Raw genomic sequence first — 24420 nt, forward strand, 5'->3', positions numbered from 1 at the left:
GTAGTTCTGTTAAAAAAAAAAGCTGCTCATGTCAATCTCCCATTTCCCATAGTGACAAAATTAATTCAGCACAAGTCTTAATTTCCCCATTTTAGATTCCCCCAAAATGTACACTATTTGGCAGCTGTGAAGACAGCGACCTATTCCCAAGCCACTGTAAAGCCAATGTCACTGAGAAACCTCCTGCTACAAGGTAACTGTGGTCCTGGTTGCCTCCCTCTGGACAACCCTACTGAAATCAGTGATACAAAATGTGAGAAAACTACTGATGTGAACCCACATGCTATCACATTGTTGCATAACTCAACACGTCACAGCCACCTAGGTGGACAATTTAATAACATGGGTCACGTGAAACTGGAGCACAGGGAACTGTAAGTATGACAAACTACTTACCAGTTCGGTGTGAAATTCAAGTTCACCTAGAGCTCAATTTGGGATATGCCAAGACCATTTGGTTACAGACCTCATTACAGCCTTGGTCCAAACATGGACAAAAGAGCTGAATTCCAGGGGTGAGGAAAGAGTGACTGCCCTTGACAGCGAGGCAACATTTGACCAAATGTGGCATCAAAGAGCCCTAGTAAAACTGAACTGAATGGCGATCAGAGGGAAAACTCTTCAATGGCTGGAGTCATACTTAGCACAAAGGAAGATGGTTGTGGTTGTTGGAGGCCAATCATCTCAGCTCCAGGACATCGCTGAAAGAATTCCTTAGCGCAGCATCCTACGCCTAACTATCTTCAGCTGCATCATCAACTACCCTTCCATCATCAGATGATCAGAAGTGGGGCTGTTCGCTGATGATTGCAAAATGTTCAGGTTCACAATACCTCAGAAAATTAAGCAGTCCATGCCCGCATGCAGCAAGAGCTGAACAACATCTAGGCTTGGGCTAATAAGTGGAAAGTAACATTTGTGCTTAAGCAGCCACTTCCGCCACCAGCGTACCATGGCAACGATTTTTTTTTTTTTTTTTTTTTTTTAAATTCATTCACGGGATGTAGGAGTCACTGGTAAGGCCAGCATTTATTGCCCATCCCTAATATACCCTCAAGGAGGTGGTGGTGAGTCGCCATCTTGACAACTGAGTGACTTGCTAGGCCATTTCAGAGGGCAGTTAAGAGTCAACCACATTGCTGTGGGTCTGGATTCACATACAGGCCAGACCAGGTAAGGAAGGCCGATTTCCTTCCCTAAAGGGCATTAGTGAACCATATGAGTTTTTACGACAATCCGGTAGTTACATGGCCACCAGTTTATTTCAGATTTATTTAGCAGTTTATTTCAGATTTATTTAACCGAATTTAAATTCCCCAGCTGCTGTGGTGGGATATGAACTCATGTCTCTGGATCATTAGTCCAGACCTCTGGATTACTGGTCCAGTAACATTACCACTATGCTACCGTTCCCATGTATTATCTACAGAATGCACTGCAGCAACTCGCCAAGGCTTCTTCAACAACACCTCCCGCATCTAGAAGTACAAGTGCAGCAATAAATGCCAACCTTGCCTGTGTCGCCCACATCCCAAGAATTAATTTTTAAAAAGCAACTATCTGCGCAAACAATTGTAGCTCATACCAAAGGCATTCCCAAATGTAAATACAATCCAAGACATCAAAAAGGTTAAAGTTTATTTATTCTGATGCTGGAATCTAGCCAGACCATATGTGCATATCCTATTTGCCTAGACCAAAATAATTATCCTCATTTTTAATTCAAATATGTCCTTCAATCAGTGAAGAATTAATGCTTCCAAAATGTGAACTGTTAACACAAGCTGCAATGTATATAAATTCTTCTAAAAATAACTAAAGGGTCTTTCTCCTTTCGGCACGATGTAGCCTTTATCATACTCCTTTTTGCTTAAGAGCCAACAGCTGTCAGTTATACTCTCCCTTGTGCACTTTACTGCATTTAATAATCCCAGAGAAGCCAGGCAACCTATAATTTCAAGCTCCAGCTGTCACAGACTCACTAATGGGACTGCTGCTACACATTAAAGCCTCTTCTGAAGCCACAGGCTTTCTGCACTAACTAAAAGCAAAAATGTACTGGATTGCCAGAGTTCATTCTATGCTAAAGATAATTCTACATTATTTAGTAGACATATATTTTCATGATCTTGGAAACTAAAGTAATCATTCAGAACTATAGCTTGGCCATTGCTGCTTCACTGTGACATTACTTCCGAAAATAAGCCACATTTAGAAGGCTTACGTTAGATCTTGATGACCTCCCTCCTCCCCCAGTATGTTCTTGCAATCAAGAATGTTGTCTACTTCAGATTTACAGGGTTATTGTCCAGTGTACATCACAACACAAAGAACAGAGGATGCATTACAACAGAGTTTTTAAATATAGGGATTGATAATATTCAAACAGGAGGTATAAATAGTAAAAACCATAGACACCTTTACCAAATAAGGTTGTTATAAATGATTAAAATGAAAACATGACTAATTCTTTATGATTTATTTATAATTGGTTGACCCATATGGTCACCCACTGTTAAGCAACAATTTGACTCATTAAAATTGTACCAACCTTTTCCTGATCTTCTGGATGTGTATTAACATTTGTAATAAAAAGAGCATGTGTTTAATTCCTGCAGTATCACAAATATAACCCATTAATAAAATGCAAAAATAAAAGTAAAGCATATCAGCCATTAACCGACAACTATAAACCCATTAATTCAGCATTTAGCTGCCCTGGAAATCATACACTTGCACTTGCTCATTCATACTCTCTTACGAATTAATTCCCAATATACTGCTCATTCAAATGGACACAGTTGTGACGATTTTCATTTTTACTGCTAAGAAATTATGAATTGCCCCAATTTCTGCACAAGTTACTCATCAATTCTTCCCATAATGTCAATCACAGCAGCTATTTTTTGTTTAATTTGCTGATGTATTTTTTCTCCCTCTCTGGGTCTTTCCCACTGTAAAGAGGCACTATTACCAGCTTTCTGTCACTTCACCAGTCGACTAGGCATGTGAAAAAAACCAATGTGCCCCACCTCCTTCCCTTTGGAGATGCACCCAACACCCACACCCCTGCCCCCACCTCCACGAGATAACTCATTCTAACAACACTGCTTGCTCAGTGAACTGGAGGATGTTGGTTGTTTTTAATGTGGATGGCAACCATCAGTCCCAGAGCTGGAGATGCCCACCTCCATGCTTCAGGGATTCTCTCTCTTTCCTTCCATTCCCACCTTTGTTCAACAGGGTTGCACTAGGTCTCCAAATTTATGCCTCTTCAGCCACCACCCATTTCCCTGTCCATCTCAAGGTAGTGGAAACAAAGACATCAGCAGCCTTCAAAATACAGCTGAATACTGGTCTGGGAGAGTACTGAAGGTGTGGGTTTCAACAGGCTAAATGACCTTTCCTGGTCATTGATTGTTGGATCACTTTTCCTACACTAATGATACACTGCCCTTGTCTGTCTTCTACCCACAATAGGCCATCTCTGCTCTCGCTCCTTGCTTCTGCTCAAAAGGGTCTCTGCCTCTCTCTCTCTTACCAAGTTTCAAATAGACCCATCACTCTTTCCTTCTCCCATCACCACAAAAGGCTATCTCTCACAGTCAATTTGTTCTCCCCTGAACCAGGTCCCTAAAGTGGTCTTTTCCCCTTCGCTATCCCCAACACTTAACAAGGACTTTCTTCCCTTCCTCCCTGGGGGGAGGGGAGCCTCTTTCTTTCCCTTCTACCAACCCCTCAACCGTGTCCCCTTCTCCCATGACAGCATTTGTCTCACTATTTTCCCCCCATTCCCTGAACTGCTGCTGAACTAAATAATTGTCAAGAGTTTATTCTTTGGAGATGAAGCCTTACGCATGACTATACTGGGCCCTGACACGGGACTGTAGAGGCAGCACACGCCTGAAACAACAATGTATACCAATTTCTACCCCATTGTTTATTCAAGCCCTTTCCATTTTCTTCTCGCTGCTCTTATTTCTTTGTCATTTCTTTTCTGCGTCTCTTTCCTACTCTTTCGTTTGACCTCATGCTCTCCACAATTTCGGCAACCTTCGCACTGCCATGTGACAAGACTGCAGGAGACAGAGGCAGAGGGCAGGGCAATGATGCATCAGTAATAGGAAGGGGTAAGCCACAGAAATGTACAGAGAAATGAGGAAGACGTGCCCTTGTGACAAATTATTAGTAGGCTTGTGGAACCATGCCCTAGCTTGAGTCACTGCCTGCAGCCAAAAAGGAGAGAAAATTGGGTCTAAAGCCAAGGAAAGAACAACTTTGAGAATATCAGATTCTCTGTAGGATCACATTTAATTCTATAAATTCACTTTTAAGACTTTAAAAAATGGAGACACTGATGTCCAGCCTAAATATATAAGTCAACAGTAAACTATTCACTACTGGTCAGAGTTAACCAGTAAAAACTTATTCAACATGTTGTTTGCCATAAGATGTCCCTCCTATTACAGGAAACTTTCGATTAACCGGCCACTAAATAACCAGAAATGTCAGTTAACCGGCAAAATTCAGGAGTCGGTTCAGATAACTTTTTTTTACTTTTAGTTACTTTTTTTTTAAACTCATTTGTTGCTGTGCAAGCGTCTAACTGAAGCTGTTGCTAAGCTACAGAGACGCTTGCAAGCTGTGCTGATTGTTTTGAAGCTGTTGCAACAGGGTTTGTTGCTTTAGATGGAGCGCTGAGCTCCGTATCTTTTAACTATAGCGCTCGATTCTCCAGCATTGTTGATAGACCGGCACCAGCTCGGTCCCGTCCGTGCCGGATACCAGAAAGTTTCCTGTAGATGTGAATTGACTTCCACCATGGCCCATAACAGATACAAGTTTGCGTCACACAAGGGCCTGGAGTTTCCACTGCTGGTTTTTTCAGCGCAATTCCTCCAAAATCAGCCAAACCAATGAAAATGATCGAGAAATTTCAAGCGCAATTACGTCCAGTGGAAATCACATTTCCGTGATCTTTTGCACTAGTTTCAAAAACATTGCGCTAGAAGCCAGCCCCACCCACAAAACTGGCCATGCCCACATATCATCTTAATCCCCATTGCAAGTTTCTGCTAATTGCGCCCGTTCACGGGCCTTCGAGGAGACTCTTAAATTAAGCTTTTTTGGCTCAAGGACACTAATAGGCACCTTCTAAAAGCTTTAAAAAAAATGTTTTAATTTACTAAGAAACACTATTGTACACCAATGTAACTAGTAAATGGTTCCAAGTCATTTTCAGTTATGTAAAACCGGGTTACTCACGAGTGGTGGGCTAGACACCCAATCAAAAATGCTTATTTCTTGCGATAAACCCATTTTCAGCTGTATTAATAAAACTGCACCAAGTTACCTCATCAAGGGATATGTTTAATTCAATTTCTTTTTAAATTATGTTCTAAAACGCTGCCCGTGGCAGATTTTATGTTCAGTGATATGCAAATGAGTGAGCAGAAACTTGAGCAAAATGTTTTTTTTTGAAAACTAGGGCTATTTTGGGAGCAATTTGAGCCCATTGTGCCCAAATCGGGAACTCTTGGCCAACAATCATTCTGCATGGATATTAATACACTTGGGTGCCAAGTTTGACTTTGTTCGATAGCTTAAAACAGGTGATAGTGAATCGGCAGCCCCTTTTACATCTCAAATAATTATTATTTCCATTGACTTAAACGAAAACCGAGAAAAACGGGCTGCTGACTCGCTATCAACCGTTTTACACTATTGTATACAGTCAAAATTACTCCCTTGTACTTTATTCTCTCCTACATAGTAGATTACTCTTTGGGATAACATTTCATATCGCCTGCAAATATGACCATCAAATGAAATTTTACTGGCACTAGGATGGACTATAAATCCCAGTTTCCAATTAAGTACACTCGATATATGCCAGTAAAGAACTGAACTAATCAAACTAAGATACATGTGAAGAATCATAAAAACAGGTTAATAGCTTCAAAGCAAACTTACAAGATTAAAGTTAGTGTGTTTTGGCAACAATGAATGTCAAGCACTTTCAGCAACATTTCTGATACAATGGTGGTGATTTTCACTCAGAAGTCGGGAAGGAGGCGGGACTACAACTTTCGGGGTTGTAGTCCCGCCTCCATCGCGATGCGGCCAATCCACTCGATTTTAACTTGATTGACCTTGTTGAGCCTGCCCAACGGGCTCAGCAGGCCAATTAGGGTCACCCAGCAACAGGTGACATCACACACTGAAATTTCACCTGTCAAGACAGTCTTGCTTCTAACCCGAGTCCTTCTACACAGACTCAGTTAGAAATCTCTCCGGCACAGAAAGCTGCAGGCTGTCACTTTTGACAGTTCGCAGCCGTTCTGCTTTCTGTGCCGGTTAGATGATGGACTCCCGAAACCTAGAGGAAGGAAGGCTGAAAAGGTAAGTACAGGTAATTTAAACTTCTTTACACACTTTAGACACTTACCTTTGCACTCATGCACCCATCACTCACCTGAACACAGACATCTCGACCCCTCCAAGTCCTTCAACCCGACGGCCCGACTCCTCTAACTTGGCGTGGTTTGGAGCCGTCGGGAATCCCACAGTTCAAACTTTAAAATAGGGATTAGGCTAAAAACTGCCTGTTAACAGGCAGTTAATTGTCACTAATCCCTTCTCGCCTCGGGTAGGCAGGTCCCAGTGCGGGGCGGGTACCCGCCTCCTTTGAAACTTACATGGAGGCAGGTTTGGGGCGGGATGGTGTCGGGACCCCCGAATTTGGGACTTCAACCCCCCGCACGCCTCCAATCCCGACTCCACGGGTCAGTTAAAATCGAGGCCAGTGGATTCCACTTCCTGCCATATTCCAGATAGTTGCCTTAAGCACTTGCTTTATTTAAACACCCATCCCCCATCATCATTTCTAAATGTAGCTGGTTAAATTTTTTTCATTTGACTTTTTTTTTTTAAAGCATATAATTTGTGTGTTTTGTTGCATTCGATTCCAGTGGTGAACAGATTACAAGTGCTCAAAGCAACCACTAAAGAAAGAAGTTAATGTTAATCCAAATCCAAAAACCTTCAACACTGAAATATCAGGTAGTGTGAAACCTGCATCTTCCCCCCCCCCTTTTACAACAGACCCACAGCCAGGCGATTTTCAAGGCCTCATTTCCATGTGGCTTATCAGTCGCTCGGCCGAATCCACTACTGGCAAGCAGCAGGCCGCAGCCATTGAGGCCCTGTGGAAACAGTTCCAGTACAGCTACAAAACTGGCATCTATCAGACAATGTGGAAAACTACCCACGTATGTCCTGTCCACAAAAAGCAGGACAAATCCAATCCAGCCAATTACCGCCCCATCAGTCTGCTTTCAATTATCAGCAAAGTGATGAAAGGTGTCATCAACAGTGCCATCAAGCGGCACTTAACTCACCAATAACTGCTCACTGATGCCCAGTTTGGTTTCCTCCAGGACCACGTGGCTCCGGGCCTCATTACAGCCTAGGTCCAAACGTGAACAAAGGAGCTGAATTCCAGAGGTGTGGTGAGAGTGACTGCCCTTGATATCAAGGCAGCATTTGACCGAGTGTGGCATCAAGGTGCCCTAGTAAAACTGAAGTCAATGGGAAGCAGGGGAAAATGCTCCACTGGCTGGAGTCATACCTAGCACAAATGAAGATGGTTGTGGTGGTTGGTGGTCAATCATCACAGCCCCAGGACATCGCTGCAGGAGTTCCTCAGAGCAGTGTCCTAGGCCCAACCATCTTTAGCTGCTTCATCATAAGGTCAGAAATGGGGATGTTCGCTGAGGACTGCAGAGTGTTCAGTGCCATTCGTAACTCCTCAGATAATGAAGTAGTCCATGCCCGCATGCAACAAGACCTGGATGGATGACATTCAGACTTGGGCTAATAAATGGCAGGTAACATTCACGCCACACAAGTGCCAGGCAATTACTATCTCCAACAAGCAAGACTCTAACCATCGCCCCTTGACATTCAACAGTATTACCATCACCGAATCCCCCACCATCAACATCCTGGGGGGTCACCATTGACCAGAAACTTAACTGGACCAGCCAAATAAATACTGTGGCAATAAGAGGTCAGAGCCTAGGTATTCTGGGGCTGGTGTCTCACCTCCTGACTCCCCAAAGCCTTTCCACCATCTGCAAGGTACAAGTAGGGAGTGTGATGGAATACTCTCCACTTGCCTGGATGAGTGTAGCTCCAACAACACTCAAGAAGCTCGACACCATCCAGGACAAAGCAGCCTGCTTGATTGGCACCCCATCCACCACCTTAAAACATTCACTCCCTCCACCACCGGCGTATTGCGGCTGCAGTGTGTACCATCTACAAGATGCACTGCAGCAACTCGCCAAGGCTCCTTTGGCAGCATCTCTCAAACCCACAACCTCTACCACCTAGAAGGACAAGGGCAGCAGGCACATGGGAACACCACCACCTCCAAGTTGTCCTCCAGGTTACACACACCATCCTGACTTAGAAGTATATCGTTGTTCCTTCATCGTCGCTGGGTCAAAATCCTGGAACTCCTTCCCTAACGGCACTGTGGGAGTACCTTCACCACACGGACTGCAGCGGTTCAAGAAGGCGGCTCACCACCACCTTCTCAAGGGCAAATAGGGATGGGCAATAAATGCTGGCCTTGCCAACGACGCCCACATCCCATAAACGAATAAAAACGGTACCCAGCACTATGTTAGGTTGATTGGGAGGTCAGCAGGTGATCATGGTTGGGAGGCTGGGGAGGAAAGCTCAGGTCTGGGGAAGCTCAAGGTTACGTTGTGGTCCTGGAGGAAATTTAAAACATCTTACCTCACTGGGCCTCATCTCGCCCTCAATGCAGCTCCTGGCAGGTTTGGCTTGATGGGGGAAGGCACCACTCCCTGCTCACTCAATCTCAAGCTGAAATTGCAGTCATCTGAGCGAGATCTGCACATTTGAGGCAGGACCCCACTGCCTTCTAGCAGGTGTCCCGCACGCCTGCTGAAAACACGTTAAAATCCAATCCCACAGAAGGCTGCGGGATCCCATGGGCTGCATCCCCGCCCTTATTTTATCTGCCCCCCCCCTCACCTCGTTTCCATGGGGTGGGTTTAAAATTTCCACAAAAGAGTAATACTGCTCCTTCTACATCTGTTCAAAATGAATCATTTTTACACAATATCGGACTTTGATCTCAGCAACAATCATTGCACATTAAATACTTTAATCTGCTGAATAAATCTGTCAAGGGCATTGAATCTGAGTTCTGGCTGCAAATTGATAGGAAGCTGCTGGAGGGAACATCATTTGGTGCTAGAAACTGAACAGCTGTCTGAAAAATGATGGAAAATTCTTGTCTCAAAAAAAAGCAAACAACTTCCAAAAAGCAAATACTGCGTAGCCCTGTATAGACACCACTGTAAATCTGCATTACATATAAATTATGATTATCAAGAATGACTGTGCAAAATCAAAAGAAATTCCCATGTTAGAATATCAGCTTGAAGTAAATCAGGCTGATGAAAAACAAACCAATTCCTAGTGAGACTCATCAATGCATGCATCAAAGAATAATTTTATATTGTAAAACAAAATGACTGCTTTGAGGCAGAAGCATAAAATGAAATCTGTTTTTATTTGTTCACCCTGGTAAGGCAAGGTATAGCCCCTTACCTCATCTCAATAGTCATTATATCACAATTATCTTCAGAAATGTTCTATGATAAAGAAACTAAATTCTGGAGCAACTGAAATCCACCTCCATAGCACTTATCATGGTTCTTCCTATACCACCCACAAATATTAACTACATTTCATCAGATAACCAAAGCATTTAATACACATTATATATATATATGTATATATATATATATTTATATAGTTTCAGTACTGGTCACATGCAAGACTCATAATATTAATTATGGTAATAAGGCCACCATTAATTTTACTGCTTTTAATACTTCTGTAGTTAAATTGATGGGTGAATTACTATCTATTGCAGCTTGAAGGAGGGTGGGGAGAAACTTTACATCAGGTTACTGCAAAATATCTACCATGCCAGTTTGTTGCAAAGTATAGCCCAAGCGTCACTGCATTTCTATTACACATAATAACTGAAACTGGCCAATGAATTATGTAAGGAGCAGTGACTGACGTATGTATTAAATAGGTAGTGCACCTGTGGATAATATACAGCAACTACCATAGTAAAATGCTTCAGTCTGTGAATAGGTCATTATGTTGTAATGTTTTACCAGAACAATGAGTAACCAGGTCAAAGCAAGACATCTTGCCAGAAGCATTGTGGCCTCTGGTGGAAATAGCAGTATATCCATGGTAGCTGCTTTATTTCTATTATACATTGCAACAGGATAATATATACAATTATTTGTCGAGACAAACCACATGAAAACAGAAAATGTTCTAAGGGAGTTTGGTCTGAATGAATACTCAATGGGCTGATGCTGCTGCTGTGGATGCATCACCCTTCCAAGTGAAATTTCAAGGTCAGGTGTTTAAGATAAAAATAAATTTAAAAAAAATTCAAACAATACTTCCAAACCAACAACTCTAGTAATTGTTTACACAGAAAGCACATTCAAATAAAGAATGCTCTACTGACTAAACAAGTGCACTCTCTTTTTCCCTAAAAATAAATCAGTACAAATTTACTTCTGAAAACCTTATTTTGGTATGGAGTGCGTGAATAAATTCGAAGTTGATCTTCGGTCAATAGTGTTACCAATTCTTTTAAATTGATGCTGTGGCTAAACAATTATCTATAAATGTATCAATACCATTAAAAAATCAAGTCCCTTGATTTCCAGGGGTTTTATTTAAATTTAACAAAAAGGTGGCAGCACTAATGAAGAAAATGTAATTGTGTAAAATTGAGTATCTTAAGCATTAAACTGGAGATACCAACAAATATTTAAATTGTGAAGATTCAACTTTCACAATGTTTTAAAGGTACCTGGGTATATTTCAAGCAATGTGCAGGATACAATTAGCTACATGTAGCAGGATAACTTGGAGCAACAGCATCTTAACAGCCCTGGATTAAATCACTGGCCTTTCTTCGTTGCATTATCAAGTACTCATGTTAATTTTATGCTTCATTTTAAGATATTCTGTAGCATGCTTAATGAATATAATAAAGGACATTCAAGAAGACAATGAAATGCAACCTTGTTTGGAAATATGGAACACACTAAAGTTGAAAGGCATCAAATGTGATGCATGTTTCCAAAGATGGATTCCTGGCCACTTTCAAGGTTTCTCTTGATGGCTACCATATGTTGCCACAAACTTACCAGTGAGGAGGAGAGGGGCGAAATTCAGCCTTCCCCCTGCCTGGTGCGGGAATAAAGTGAGAGAAGGTGGCAGGGTCGGCGGCAGCTTTTCTCAGTCACGATGCGGTCCGGAGAGTGCTGTCACTGCAGCGGTCCACAACTGCCATTTACTCCACACCACACCCACCGCATTGCAGAACTGCTGGCAATGGGGAAACAATCAAAGCTGCAACTCATCTTACTGACCAAAAGAGATGAATCACGCAGGGATCTCCCTCTTTTTGTGCACTAACTCGTAGACATATCTGTAATTATGTACAAAATGTTATATAACGTAACGTTTTATATATGTAGAAGCATAATTGATGAACCACCCACCCACCTTAGAATTACCCTTCTGGTGAAACCAAACCCAATGTGGCATATTTCTAGATCATATTTCCAGTTTCAAATATGCCTTCTGAGGTCTTTATTGCGTGTATTCTATTGCAGCGTTTAAGTCATCGATTTGCAAATTCGTAAACACCACACATCCGAGCCGCTGCGATCAAAGTGGCTCCTACAGTGCGATCCGACACTATTATTATTCACATATATGTCTGCCGTGTTAAAATCAGCAGCGAATAAAGCTGCCCGCGAGCCGTGCGCGGCCCTATTGCAAGAGACCACATGAAAGGCGATCACAAGACAGGGAAGAGAGTAAACAGAGCTCCGAGCCCGCCACTTAAATCGTGCAGCCCAGCCCTGCATCCCCACCAACTGCTCACATCCTGCTGACTCAAATAGAAAACTGACAGGAATTACATTTTAAAATAAGAAACCCAGAAAGTTGAATATGGCGCCGAGAGCAGACGGCAGAAAGCGGGCGAAGAGCGGCGCGGTGCCCGGGGAGCGCAGCGCTGGGTGCAGAGCCATACCTTGGCCGTCCTTGCAGCAGAGCCGGCTGAAGCACGCTGACTGGCGGCGGCGATGAGCAGCAAGCTTCCTCCTGAGCCACGCGTCACCGCACCCACAACACGCCAACTCTCCAGCGTCTTACAGCAGCCGGGGGCCCGCCAAATCACTGCCCCGGCTCCAGCCACCACCCACTCGTCCCCCCTTCTATCGGGTTGCTGTGTGCGGGTGGCGAGGAAGGAGCAAGACGGTGGCTTGTTTGCCTGTGCGCAGTGTTACAGTGCATCAGGGAGACTGGAGGGGGAGCCGGGGGGGGGAGCTGTGGGGGAGGCGGCGGGGGGGGGAAAAGAGAGGAGGAGCGCTCTTCCACAGCGCTGAACCGGCCACCACAGATGTGGCAAGCGAGCGCTGTGGGAATTTGGGGGCTGGAAGCTGCTCGCTCGCTCTCTCTCTCTCTACTCGATGCAGTATATAATTAGAAACAGATTGCTTCAGTACAGTGTTACACACGCAAAGGAACTTTCCTCAGCTGCATACTTTGATGCATGGCAATTTGTAAGATCCCTTTACTGTTCTGCTGCTGCACTGCATCATTTAATAAATCAAAAGGTAAAACTTTCAAAAATCACTTGTACGTGCATTATAGAAACACAATGCACTTATGCACCAAATTAAGAGAATCAAACCCCTTAACCCAGTTAAGTTTTATTGTTGTTTAGTGAACATGACATTGCACCATTTAATAAACTCAAATTTTCCTGAAATATAAATTTTCCAAATAAAAGAAAGGAAACACTCCATGTACAAACTCAAGATCTGTATTCTGAACTTGCACTTATTGCTAAGCGTATGAAAGGCACGCAAAGCTTGAGCGGCCGGTTGGTTAAGGCTCTACAAGACCAAGTGGGAGAGGGCGGACACTGCATGTCAAGCTGCTTGATGCGATAGGATTTAATTTCCAGGTGGTGTTTTATATTGCCCAATTTAGCTGCATACATGTCAGCCAAATGTTTGTGCCACATAAGAGACCTGAATTTCCGCACACAGCTGGATTGAAACGATTACAGACACTCGCTGAGTTGATGGCCGTATCTACCCACACTAATTCAGGTCCCTCAATTACTGGGTGCCGTAATTCTTCCCAGGCAGCTTTCCCAATTAGATGGTCGGTTTTTTCTCGGTAATCAAAAATACACCGAACAAAATTGTGTTAATGGTAACTAATTCTTCGTAGCCCTTTACTTTTAACAATGCTAAAGAGACTCCTTCATTAAAGCAAAACGGTCTAAATAATGAGAAAATATTCGGGTATGGAGGTGTCTTAAATGTAAAATTGGTTGTTCTAAGTAGCATGGTAGAGAATAATAATTACACCACTGGATGCTAAGAAGTGTCTTTCCACCCGTGAATACCCTCGTCCTCTCCCACAAACGCAGGTTTCCCATCTCAACCACACAGCTGTGAAGAAACCTCAAGCAGAGAATTGTAAGGCGAGATGGAAAACTTGAACAAGTTCAACCACAGCTGCTCTCACATAACTCTAAATAACATTAAGGAAGACCTTCGAGCAGGTTGGGTGTGATAGTATAGAGCAGAGCGAATCTTAATTGGGGAATGAAGAAAAATAAAATAGGACATTATTCTCTCAAAAACCGTTTGCATGTTAGCAATCAACAGAATGAAGGATTAAGGTTTGTGCTAATAAATTTCCCACACTGAGTTACTGACTTAGTTTGAACCATCAGGAACAAGTGTGAGCAAACATCAGATCAAGAGGGTGAAAAATAACGGTGTCACCTCCTAGCAGTTAACACAAGAGCAGCATTTGCTGATCATTGGTCACCATCTGTTCCACTGGCCAGGGGTTGGCACAAAGTGTGGATGTAGAAGAAAGCAGGCAGATTAATAACTTTTTTTTTTACAAGCTAGTAAACCTCCTATAGGCATCTTTTCCTGAACATAGCATCCGAACTCTCGACCTCGACCTGTTTTTTTCTGGCAATTCCTTTTTTGCCAGTCTAGCAAGGGACTTCTCCAGTCTGATTCTACCAGTTCCAATGAAGAATCACACCTAAAATATGTTAATTAATTTTCTCTTTCAGATGCCAAACAACCTTCTGTGCATTTTAAGATTCAGTTATCTTTTTCATTTGCTGATTTAGGTTATAGATTACTAAGCCAAAATGATTGGATATAGAACAAAGAGCAAAAAACTGCAGATGTTGGAAACTTGAAAACAGAAACAGAAAATGTTGGAAACACTCAGCAGGTCAGGCAGCAACTGTGGAGATAACAGACAAGTCAACACTTCAGATGTGTGAACTTTGTCACAACACTATGAAATTGCTGTATTTACTAATCTCACTTTTTGTTGTTCCTGGTCCACTTCACCCCTGTGATACTGAAATCCAGTTGTAGAAATGAGAGCTCCAGCTTACAGTTTCCCATCGCTGAGCATAGCTCTTTACCAAAGACCCTAAAACCACACAGCCTACCAGCACAGAGCACTGGTAACCTTCTCATTACTTGTCTGGTTAGAAGCACCCTATCTGTGAAGGTATTGGCTTACAGGGCTATTTGGGTCCTCTAAGAAGAATCCCAGCCACCCAGTGCCACTCCAGGTCCCATAAATTACCCAAGGTGGCTGGGAGTATAAGCAGGGGTTCCTTGAGCTCCTTTTGGCTACACAATAACAAGCCTATTGAAGCAACACTAAAACAGAGTCAGTCCTCCACGGCAGTAATCAGAGGACGAGGATTAATCAGCTCGTGATGAGTAAGGTTGGCACACAACATTACTTGCACACTGCAGTCATTCCATCTGTGAAGACAGATGTTCCTCATAACACAAATGAGAAAACTTTAAGGCTTATATTCAGGGTCTGGTGGCCATCATCGTTTCACCTCCAATTAGAAAATCTGGTGCTCTTCTTCTACCTTCCTCCATTCAAGCTGGTACTCTTCCGTTCTCCTCCCCCAACCCACATGCTGGCACACTTCACCACTTCCTGGCAGTTAATTAATGACCAGGCCATCAAAATGCTAACCATCTGATGGTTGGCAAGTATGTATGTGTGTATCCCTTTTTTTTTTAACTATATGCATTTCTTCATTTACCTTGGACATTAAACCACCTCTTCTTTAATCAGCAATAACATTATTCCTCTATGTTTACCAAAATATCAGCCCCTTCTTTTCCAAGTTTTGTGCCAACAACTTAGCTCCCATCTTGTACATGCAGATCATTTTCCTCTACCCGAGGAAACTCCCTGGTTATCTGCAAAATTGATTCCCTCCTGTATACACCATTTTAATAGGTACTCATTGACATCAATTAGTTTTCTAGGTCTCCAAATAACATTAGAAGCAACCTAAACATCACTACCTTTGCACCTTTCACTTTAAACATACATTATATTCCTTTAGATTCCACATGTCCATGTCTGATTGTGTGCATTTCCATTTGAACAATAGTTACAGATCAGACGACTGAAGCTTAAATTGTCCAAATTCGATATGGGATTGCAGTAAATATGGAAGTTCGCTGGGAAACTGGGATCCCACAATGCAATGGAAGAACCAACACATACTGCCATGTAGATTCACAGGTGTAGGTCCACAGTTATGATTCCTTCACACTCCTAACTTGCTTATTTCAGCTATATCACTGTAGGAAGGAATCAAGTAGAGGCCAGAGTCCCTGGATAAGGAGGAAGAGAAAACTGCAGAAAAAGAGTAATCCCTGGGTCACTTTCGTGCACCTCAGAGACCAAATTTCAGAGCAGTATTAGGGGAAGCCTGGGATCATATCCCCCACACTTCTGGATGGTGCACAGCATTGGGAATACAACAACTTATATTTATATAGCACCTTTAAACAAGGTGCGTCACAGGAGCATTATCAAACAAAATTTGACACTGAGGCAAAGTGATATTAGGACAGGTGACTAAAAGCTTGGTCAAAGATGTAGGTTTTAAGGAGCGTTTTAAAGGGAGGAGAGGTGTAGAGGATTTGGGAGGGAATTCCAGAGCGTTGAGCCCAAGCAGCTGAAGGCATGGCTGACAATAGGGAAAGGAGGGAAAATAACAAAAAAAAGTGGTGCCCTCAGGACAGGAAAAAAATAAAAGCTGAAAGTATGGCATAGCAGCTGGATTAGACAATGCACCTTACAAAGCTGCAATACAATCAAAGGGTTCTGCAAACTCACTCTTGCCATTGATAAAGGTTACCTGAACCCCAAGGCTGTATTACAGGGTGTAACACAATATCCAAGCTGGGAATTATTTTATTTCATGTGTTTTGATAAAACAGACAACCTTCTGTTGCACCATTCAGGTTAGGTTTTTTGGTATGGTCATCAAACTATCACCACTCAGAATTAGATCAGGCCTGTGTTACTGCCCGATTCATTCACGTGTTACTGCCTGATTCATTCACAGTAGAAAACAAGACAAGACATGACAGGAATAGCCAAGGAAAAGCAGCACTTTTTTTCCCAGTTGTGGTCAGACTCCAGCACAGACTAGTTGGGCCAAATGGCCTGTTTCTGTGCTGTATATTCTATGTAATATATTTTATTTTATTATATAAAAATTAAAAGGTTGCTAATTTTGTTCTGATTTTTTTTTAATAAAAAGGGCCCACATTTTATTTATAATTTGCATTTATGCCAGTTTTAGAAAATTGATTTCTTTCCCCCTCTGACATTTACAGATTAAGCTATTAAAACCTGAATAAGATACAAGAGTCATAACGAATTCCAGCTTAATGATTTTTGCTCAAATATCATACCAGCAGACTTGATCCTTTTCCTCATTAGCTACGTCAATTTTACCAAAATAGAATAGTCTGCTCCGGAAACCAGAACTACAACCTACAAGAAGAAACTTTTATGTTTTAGATGGCTTCAACTTCAAGTAATTTTTCCAACTGGAAATATTAGTTTTAGCTTTCCTAGATAGTTACCGCCAACACCACCATATACTTAATGGAGCGTCACCCATTATGTTGTCTGGTTATAGAATTCAGTGGTTCTTCACTTTTTTTTTTTTAAAGCATCAGGATTAGTTGATCTGAACCAAGGTGGCAGCAGGGACAGTGAACCTGGCCACAGCATCCCTGGATTATGGAGGAAAAGAAAAATCAAAGGATTTCCACTCCCCGTTTCTAACCAGCATCCCTGCTGTAAAAGGTACATGTGTAGACTTCATTTGGGGGCAGCTGTGATGACGCCACAGTCAAATAGTCTTCTGATATGATCTCTCTGGGTTCATACAGAAGAATGTCCATATGGGCAAGGTAGTGGAGAGCACACAGCACATAAGGTACTATAAACCTTTAGGAGAGAAGGAAAATTAAAAAAATTCTCACCAGTCTGCCATTTTTTTTGTTCAAACATAAATTCTGTGACAGAATTGCTTATGTACCATGCTTATGTCGATGACTGATTCAGGTCTGATGAAAGGTCATCAACCTGAAACGTTAACTCGGTTTCTCTCTCCACAGATGCTACCTGACCTGCTGAGTATTTCCAGCATTTTGTTTTTATTTCAAAAGGAACCCTATAATACCAGGAACTACTGGATTGCCTGTGGCAGCAGCGGTGGTGGTTGGGGGCAGGGGGGGGGGGGGCCCGGAAGCAATGAGATCCAGACCACCAGAAAGCAGATAGGGTTCCTGCAACATTGGAGGTGGTTCCTACAGTCAGCAAACAAAATGGAAAGATGGATTTGGTACCACTAAAGAGGAGGAGTACAGCATCTGAGAGCACTGGGAAGGGAGGGACCCTGGGTCTGGAAATCCTTGCACACTGCAGTGTGGATCCCATGGTCTAGAAGCATTGGTGACAGGTGGGCTCTGGAAGTAAATGGGAGTGTCTGGAGTCTGCCAACATTGGGGGAGGTGGCAAGAGGCCCAACCCCAGCCTACCATTCCCAGTAGTCAGGTCCTCAACCACTGTGTTCTCAGGCCATCAGCCAAGGTCCTGGCCCATAGTTCGATAGCAAAATACTGCAGATGTTGGAAATCCGAAATAACAACAGAAAATGCTGGAAAAACTCAGCAGGTCAGGCAACATCCGTGGAGAGAAATTTGAGTTGACGTTTCGGGTTGGACCCCCATAGTTGTTTGTTTTTAAAAAGAGCACTTCATATTAACTCTGTATAGTCAGCAATACATATAGTGCAAAGATCCCTCTCCATTTCACTCAGCTGTTCGTAATTTCAGAGTTTACTCTTTGTAACTATCAAAAAAACACTGCCATTCGTAATCAAAGCCTGTTTAACAGGAAGCTTTCAAAATACAATTCATTTATTTTGGAAAAAGCAGTTGTTGATTGGTGGGGGGGTGGGGGGGGGGGGGGGGGGGAGGGCCCAGAACACTGGACATGGATCCCACAGTCTGTTTGGACTTAATCGTCTCCCTGAAGTAAATCGGTGTGATTGCTGATGGTCAACATTTCAAGCTCAGGCTTTTCAGAGAGGCTGAAACATTCAGGTAAAAAACTTTAAATTAAACTACTCACACATAAAAGATAACTTTGCTGTTAAATTCAATAATGTTCAAATAAGAAGCACAGAAATTACATTTACATAGCACCTTTCATGACCCCAAGATGTTCCAAAGTGCTTCCCAGCCAATAAAAAGTGTCTTCACTGCTTTATACGTGGACAAATGAGACAGCCAATTTGTGCACATCAAGGACCCACAAGCAGCAATGAAATAAATTACCAGTTATTCGGTTTCTGGTGGTGTTGGTTGAGGAATGAATGTTGGCCATAACACTGAAGAACTTCCCTGCTCTTCTTTGAAGAACTTGATTTAATATCTCATCTGAAGGTTGACACTGCCAACAATGCAGTACTCCCTCTGTACTGCACTGAAGTGTCAGCCTGGATTCGGTGCTCAACTCCTGGAGTGGGGCTTGATCCCACAGCCTTCTACATAATAAGAATTAGGAGCAGGAGTAGGCCATACAGCCCCTCGAGCCTGCTCCGTCATTCAACAAGATCATGACAGATCAACTCCACTTTCCCGCCCGATCTCCGTATCCCTCGATTCCCCTAGAGTCCAAAAATCTCAGCCTTGAATATACTCAACGACTCAACATCCACAGCCCTTTGGGGTAGAGAATTCCTATCCTGAGCCTATGCCCTCTAGTTCTAGACTCTCCAGCCAGCTAGTTCTGACTCTCTGTGCCAGGCAGGCTGCCATGGTTATTGTGATGTGTAATTTTTTTTAAATGTTCGGAACCTTATTTTTAGTCCACACTTGCCAAGCCAAGAGTAAAATAATTTTACAAACAAAAAAAAATCAAATAAGGTTTCCAGTGACTTGATTACTTCACCATCTGCTTTTATTGGAATGTTCTTCTGACTGATCAATGGCCATTCCACACTGGTTGTTTTCATGATTCCTTTGTAGTTATTCAATGTTTTCATTTTCCTACCTGTTTTTTCATTTTTGATTTCTACTTCACTTCTGATTTGCTGCTGCTTCACTTTGACAATTAACAGTGACAGATAAATGTGACAGGAAATGAGAGTCAAAAATTGTTACACCTGCATTAAGTGTGCACTATATACACAACTTTTAATATATTACTAGCAGATCGCCTGTGGCATTGCTTATGGCAGATTATACACTTATGTTACATAATGATTCATGGTGATTGTAATAAAAATGCAATTTCAATTATGCAAGGCATTATGAGATTAGCAATAATTTCACATTCAAATGATGGGATGTCAATATTTTCATGGAAATTCTAAACAGTGGCCTTGATTATTGTTTAGCTGTGTATCACATTTTATTCTTAGAGATTTTTTTTTAAGTTTAGGATCCTGAGGAGGAAGACATTGCTATAAGTAGATGTCGTATAGCAGTTCTGGGGAGCGGGTAGGTGGTGTGGTTTAATTTTTGCTGGGAGGATGCTGTATAGAAGTGTCGGAGGAGTGTGGGAAAACTGGAGGGGGGCGGGTTCCTGAGTGTTTGAATGATTGGAGGGGATTCTGGGGTCTGAGAGTAATGTGTTGGGAGTGTAGAAATGATGGAAGGGGGTGCTGGGGTGTTGCATTAGTGATAGGTTCAGGGTTGGGAACAGGCTAACCGTTGTTGTGGAGTGTGAGATCATTGGTGAAGGGTTGCTGGCTGTGGGAGTACAGTACTAGGAATGGAATCCTGGAGTTTGGGAACAGGTAGATATGGGCTGTGGTATCATTGAGAAAGGAACTAATGGTCCAGATTTTGCGGTGGGTACTGACGGCGAACTGTCAGCGTTTGCTCCGACGCAGGTTGTGCTGTGGACCACACGCCCCACCCAGCCCCCAATAGCCGGCAATCAGTACTGATGAAAACTTAAGCTTTTCTGCAGGAATATCGCAGTTAAACACCCCATTAAATGTTAAGCCTTGTTGGAATAGGTGTAACTAAGGTTTTAACAGCGTATTGACTGCTAAACAACCGTTCTGGCCCTAAAAAACTAATTTTATATTTGTGGAATGTCAAATTTCTCCATTATGATAAAAATTACTAGATTTCTATAAAAAAATTAAATAATTTTTTTTAAAGTTTGCTTCTACCTTAACCCCATGTGTATGTCCCAATCTTCATTTTGCTCTCGAACATTTTTTAAAAAGTGCATATAATCAGTGCTATTCATTTCCTGGTTTGCGGTCAGTGAGAATTCTTCAATGTGATTGGTTACTTAGACAGCTTGATGACGTCACTGCTGTTCTACGCCAGGAATCCCCTATTGACAGCGCTACAATCAATTACACGTCGAGGAAGCTAAAATTCTTGCTACAGACATTGCGAGATCTGTATGAGCAGCTTTCTTTGAGGTCAGCAGCAATTGTTGTCGCATCGCCACTGACCGTAAACTAAGGGCCATATTTGCATTTATGACCTTGACCTGGGAACTGGTTGTTTAAAGCATTTACTGCTCTTTTATTATCCTTTTCCCCAAGCGCTTTAAAGAGTTTAGAGACTGTTCCTGAATCACAGCAGAGAGCATGTCGATAGGGAATTCTATCAAGGGGGGGGAAATGGGGTTGGGGAGGGGTGCTTGGTATAGGGGTGTAGGGAGAATAAGGGTTGCAATCTTCCCCACCCCTCCCCTCCCTGGAAGTTTCAGAAAAGGGCTTTCGCAGAGCTGAGCTGAATTACAGTATAAAAGTGCAGTTTGCGCTTTAAATAAGAGGCTTCCCCGGCTCTGTGCTGAGGAGCCCCTTTAAGGAATCCCAACTTTTAAAAAGGTAGAAAAGTTGCATTCTAGGCCATGATTTGGAACAGACTTTAACTGTTAGTGCTTTTTACACTTTTATTATTTCAGGAAACTGAAAGAGAAGTTAAAGTATGAAATAACCAGATTACAGCATTGTAATATATACAGGCGTTCACACTTACTTTTACAATATTTTTTTTTGCTTTATCAGATTATATCTTTGGCAAGCACAACTGTGAGCTCAATGGCCAGCAAAGACTAAGATTATCTTGGATTCTCATAGTACAGCTTGTTTCTGATGTATATGCTTTGTACTTAACCGAATGACAATGACGATAACTTACATTTTCCTACATGTGATGGGCACTACAGAAATGCATCAAAGCATTGAAGACAAAAAAGAGTGGACTCCAATAAGGAGGAGGAAAGGGAGAGATAGACAGAGAAAGGGTGGACAGCTGATGGTATGGTGAAAGAGAAGGGTTTTGAGGAGGCTTTGGAAAGCAGGGAGGGAAGTCACGGAGCACAGAGGAACCTGGGGCAGGGTGTTTCAAAGAACAGGAGCATAGTGTACTATGAGAATCCAAGATAATCTTGATCAGTGGCTACCACTGGTCAAGCAGATGATGAAGGAGAAGCCTTTGTTAGGGAAGCAGAGAGTGTGCACAGGAATCACTAAGAGGATAGGGCAAGGTTTTGGAGGGAATTAAAAGTGAGAAGAATTTTGAAACCAACTTGTTGAGGCCCACAGAGCTAGTGGAGCTTGGAGAGGATAAACGCGATGGGATTGCAGGACTTTGTGCAGGTGAGGATGTGGACAGAGGCATTTTGAATAAGTTATAATTTGTGGAGGGTAGAGGCAGAGAGGTCACTAGAAGAATGTTAGAGAAGCCAAGCTTTGAGCTGATAAAGGTATGGACTAAACTTTTGAGAGAGAAATTGGGGTATAACATGTGTGGGGGACGAAACTGAGCTCAGGGTCATGAAGTACACCAAAGCTCCACACCTCCTAACTCAGCCAGATATGCAGCCAGGAAGATGGATGGTGTCAAGGCCAGAGCAACGTAGGTGCTGGCGTGAGCCAAAGGGGGGACGGTTTCAGTTTTGTTGACGTTAAGCTGAAGGAGGTTTTGCCTCATCCAGTTTTTGATGTCAAATAGGCAGTTGGAGTGTGTAGTGACGGCCTTTATATCGATGGAACAGATGTCATCAGCATGCATGTGGAAGCTGACCAATTAAAGAAAAGAAACAAACGAACGAACGTTCAGTACAGTTTTAAAATTGGGTTTAAAAATGTTTAGCCTGTAATTACATGCAGACTATGCATCTGCAGCATGACAGTGTTTCTAAAATGAGGAGCACCTTCTTCACAGGAATCATTACCCAATGATTACATTTATTTAGTAACCAGTTGCTAGATTATTTCCACAACTGTGAAGCATCAGTCACATATCACACTGTTCTCACGTAATTATTTAAATTCCAATTGTTATACTTATTGTAGAGTCATTAACTGTCATCTTTATTGCTAAGGTCTATGATTTTCTTTCTTTGTGCAATCAAGAAACCTTTCATTTGTGTGCCATTCTTTGGAATAAGATCACGCAGTTTTAGGGCTCAAAATAATTTTTGGATCTCAATTAACAATGGTATTGTGTAGAACTACAAACACATTAGCAACTGACTTACTTGAAGCAGCAGCAATTCTCCAGGTTTGCACTAAATGAGTGATTTTTAACCATGCCCACCCTACAGAAACCAGGCGGGCGGCAGTTAAAATCACCCGTGTGACTTGCCCTTCGAGTTTTGGCTCTTTTCCCACAGGCTCCGATTTTAACCTGCTTTTCAGAGCAGGCTGGGAAAACACCCACTGGAAACCGGTGGGATCCTTTATATATGCAGCTCGGGCTCCAATTTCATTATCGAGACTTAACTACTAATTTAACTAGAGGCCTGCGCAGGGAAGCCATATCTTTCTTGCCAGGCCAACCTAGCATGGGAAGCAGCATCGAGCCCAGATGAAGCCCAAACAGGTAAGTCGTTTTACTTTTTTTTGTCTTTCCTTGTGGGACCAGGGAGAAGCAGGAGTGCTCCTCCAGGCTCCACAAGAAAAGTTTAGGCCTCCCCTGTCCCTGGCTCCCTCCCTACCCCAATCGCTAGGCCCTCCAAAACTCCCTTCCTGTAACTTACCGGAGTGCCAGGACTGTTCCTTGGTGGCAGCCTCCTTATGCCCAACATTTTGCTTCTGCCCGCCAACAATCTGCTGCTTCCCACCGGTTTCGGACAGGAGACTGACTGAGGCTGTACATATGAGGAGTGCTAGTTAAAATCACCGAGGCCTTACACTACTGAAGTCGGGATGATTTGCTGCCCACTTCTACTCCCACTCCAAGTTAAAAATCGAGGCTTAAGTAGTTTCAAGTAGGTATTAGACTGCAATTCAAACCAAGAAAATTGCAAATGTAGAATCTTGGTTCTGCAAATCTGAGTTACGTTAGGCCGAAAAGATCAAGAAGATCTTTTGTCCCCTTTTCCATTACAGTGCCGAACAAAGTGCTATATTGTAAATAAGGCAATGCTTCTAGAGGAGCAGAAACCAACCTCAAGAAGTCATGATTTCCCGATTCTCTGTTAGGAGCAGCGCTGAACCTACCTATACAGGGCAAGTTATGTGCTTTTTATATTGCTGGGCTGTACATATCTTCCCCAGACAGAAATAAAATTTGTGACTCAACATCAATGCACGCACGAGATTGCACATGATGCCACTGTTGCTATGGAGATCGCCCCACAATGCAAATGTGACAGTTCCACACCAGAACCAAAGTACATTACAGAAACTCTTCTCTTAAAGTAGTCCTATAACATAGAGATCATAAAAGGTGCAGCCAGACGTTAAGCAATAGCAAACACTGTGCACAGTCAGCACTTGGATAGGAAGTGAAATGCAGCACTGGTTTCACATCATGAAACAAAGCTGATCAGTTATATGAAGTGTTCACCAAGTTAGTGAACATGAGAAAACAGAAAAGG

At 42.6% G+C, this 24420-nt stretch overlaps 1 protein-coding gene across 21 annotated transcripts in view; it reads right to left on the bottom strand.

Moving 5' to 3' along the window:
* Positions 1-24420, bottom strand: part of LOC147115025 (band 4.1-like protein 3) — a 335880-nt gene that overhangs the window by 221942 nt on the left and 89518 nt on the right. For 8 of the 21 annotated variants that reach the window (XM_085993258.1, XM_085993252.1, XM_085993251.1 and 5 more), the window contains exon 1: positions 12188-12476. The exons of 1 other annotated variant lie outside the window; for it this stretch is intronic. The gene's annotated coding sequence lies outside the window, so the exon portion shown is untranslated. Of the gene's footprint in view, positions 1-11291; positions 11470-12187; positions 12478-24420 lie in introns of those variants that run through there. 12 more of the 21 variants (XM_085993248.1, XM_085993255.1, XM_085993253.1 and 9 more) reach the window with 4 other exon arrangements.

Source organism: Somniosus microcephalus, chromosome 7 (assembly GCF_052327205.1).
Source record: "Somniosus microcephalus isolate GS21.2 chromosome 7, FLI_Smic_1.0, whole genome shotgun sequence".
Classification (NCBI taxonomy): domain Eukaryota; kingdom Metazoa; phylum Chordata; class Chondrichthyes; order Squaliformes; family Somniosidae; genus Somniosus; species Somniosus microcephalus.